Below are 2,710 nucleotides of genomic sequence, written 5' to 3'. Positions count from 1 at the left end.
CGGCGGCGGCCGCGGGCCCACTTTAAGCGGAGGCGGAGCCTCCGTGTGCGTGAGGCGGGACTGCGCCGGGAGCCCGGGAACCGCGGAGCCGCCCAGGCGGGCCCTGCCCCGCCTTCCTCGCTCCTCTCGGCGGGGGCCCTGTGCCCGACCCTTGGACTTTACTTCGGCCTGATGCTGCTCGCAGCCTCTGGCAGGTGTGCCAAGCGCCTGCCCCTGGGCACGGCCAATACGCGCTGCGCGGGCTGGAGGCAGCTCCCGGCCTCGGCCTTGCCCGAGGGTCAAGCACGCGTTGGCTTTGCTCTCGTACTGTTCTAACGCGAAATGCGTTTTTCATGAGTCTCCGGTGTAATCTAGAGCGAACTGTGCAACCAGTGTGCTAACGTCATTTATCTGTGATATATTCCCTTATATTTACCCAGAAATTCTCGCTGAATTGCTTTTGCAAAGTTTCAATAATTCTCCGCGTGGATCAGTGAAGGCTTTACCCCAACTCAGAGTGCTCCCTTAAGTGTTTGCTATCTGAGCAGCACTTGTACTTCAGTCCTACAGCAAAAAGCTCCCAGAGAAAGTTGTAGTCCTGTAGCCAGTGCACATGCAAGCAGTAGAATCTGTTTGGTATCTTCAGTGCTGCCAACTGCACCTGCACACCTGGCACCATGCTGATCTGTTCTGTACGTCAGTGGGTGCCCAAAGGACAAGGTCTCAGGTGCAGCTCTGGGACAGGTTCTCCTGATTCGGTTGTGCTTTTGTGGATTTACATCACTAACAGACTTTTCATCACAACTCAAACACCGACTCACATCAGCAGGACAGCAGCTTGTGCCCTGGCCGTTCTCACCCACCCTTCCAATACTACATCCACACACTGCACCGTCAGCTGCACACCTCACCCTGCCGACATGGAGGAACTGCCCAACAGCCCTATGTCACATTTTGCAGTCAGCCCCCAAGCAAGTCTGATCAGTTTGTCAGTTTTAGTGTAACCTGCTGTGATCCACAGCAACCTCCATGCAGAAAATGTCCTCCCAAAATTACTCAGCAAGGCCAGAACATAGACATCACTTCATTTACTCCCAGGAGTTTCAGTTCAAGCCTTACTTCTCTGCAAGGATCTGAACTACCACCTGCTTACTACATCTGAGCCAGAAGTGAGCAGCAGAAGCTGATGGTGCTACACGCATACAGGTGAGCTCCACCTAGCGTGAAGTGGCACCAGTGACTGTGAATATACTCTGAATTGTTTGTAAGTGCAGAGGGAGTGCTTAAAGACAAGTCGAGGTAGCAGCCCTGTTACCCCCAACACTCTGATTTAGGAGATAAAGACCTCATCAATTACCACATCAATTTAGGAGTAGTCAGAGCCTCAACTACTCATGTACACCCTGTTGTTTTTTTTTTTGGTGTTGCTGTCATCGGTTGATTTGGAGCACCAGGTGACACAGGATAGGCACTAAATCACAGGGAACAGGATGAAGTAGAGAGAACAGGGGAAAGAGGAGTGGAAAAAAACACTCAAGCGGTGTACACAGAACAGTGACAGGATGTTGTTCATGCTATACATCCTGTTACTGTTTCACTTACTGTAATATTTCATGTAAGAAAGTCCTGGGTTATGAATTTGGCTATCTCCAAGTCACTGAGAACTGTGAAACTCGAGGGGGAGGGGAACTTTTTTAAGAGGATATGTAATTCTGAAGAACTGTTAACAAGAAAAATCAAGATTTGGCTTTACTGACTTGGTTAGGAAATACTTCAGATTTCAAGAAGACATCTGTCTAAACTGTGTAACACACGTGACACTTCACGCAGATACTCTGTACTAAACCAGTTAGTTGCTTCATTAGGACAATTTATATATTATATACATTACAAGAAGCATTTTATGTACTCTGAGAGAATCTGTTATGAGAAGAGTGTCCATGATTTGCTGAACAGTATTCTCCCTTATTGCACTGCAAGGATCTGTATGGAGTGTGAATTAGAAGTATACAGCAAATGAGGCCTTTTTCTGTGGGGCTGTACCTCATGTGTCACAGGGCAGATGTGTATCAGTGGTAAGAATGATCTGATGGTTAGCTCAGAGAAAGCTTAGTTCCCATTCAGTGGCACCTGTGGGTCTGCCCACAGCACCACACCCAGAGCAGCTGCCAGGCAGCATGTCACCCCTCTGCAGGATGCCAGGTGTCTGTCAGCAAGTCGCACGGTGCCTCACTGCTGCACACCACAAAGGCTGAGGGTGTCCTTCAGGGTACGCTGCACCCAAGTGGCAGCCATCCTGGGGAACATAGCGAGCAGGCTCTGCTCTTTTGTACTCTTTCACCAGTCTTCTGTTAGGCAATGTGGGCTGAAGTCCAGAGTACATCACTGATCTTAGAAAATGTGGAACAGTGCCAAATGCTGTGACACATCAAACCCTGAATGCCTCAAATTGGTACCCACAGGCTGTAAGAACATATGATGTTGTATTCTGTACCTTGGTTCGTTCTTACCCAGGAGACAGGCAGTGAAGCTACTTTCCCACAAACTTACACAACCCCTGCAAAAATAAATTTATTTGTGTCTGCGATGCACAATGATTCTGTCATGACAGCACTCAGAAGAACCCTAAATTAGGAGAATAGCATTGTTTTGCTCTGTGTGGGGGATTGATACGATGGACTGAAGAATTCCCATTCTGAGTGCTGCAGATGAAGGAGGTGTTGGATAACTG

Source organism: Cyrtonyx montezumae, unplaced genomic scaffold (assembly GCF_038088225.1).
Source record: "Cyrtonyx montezumae isolate F1298 unplaced genomic scaffold, pur_monq_1.0 scaffold_9, whole genome shotgun sequence".
Lineage (NCBI taxonomy): Eukaryota > Metazoa > Chordata > Aves > Galliformes > Odontophoridae > Cyrtonyx > Cyrtonyx montezumae.
The sequence above is the reverse complement of the archived record's forward strand: the minus strand, read 5'-3'. Positions refer to the sequence as shown.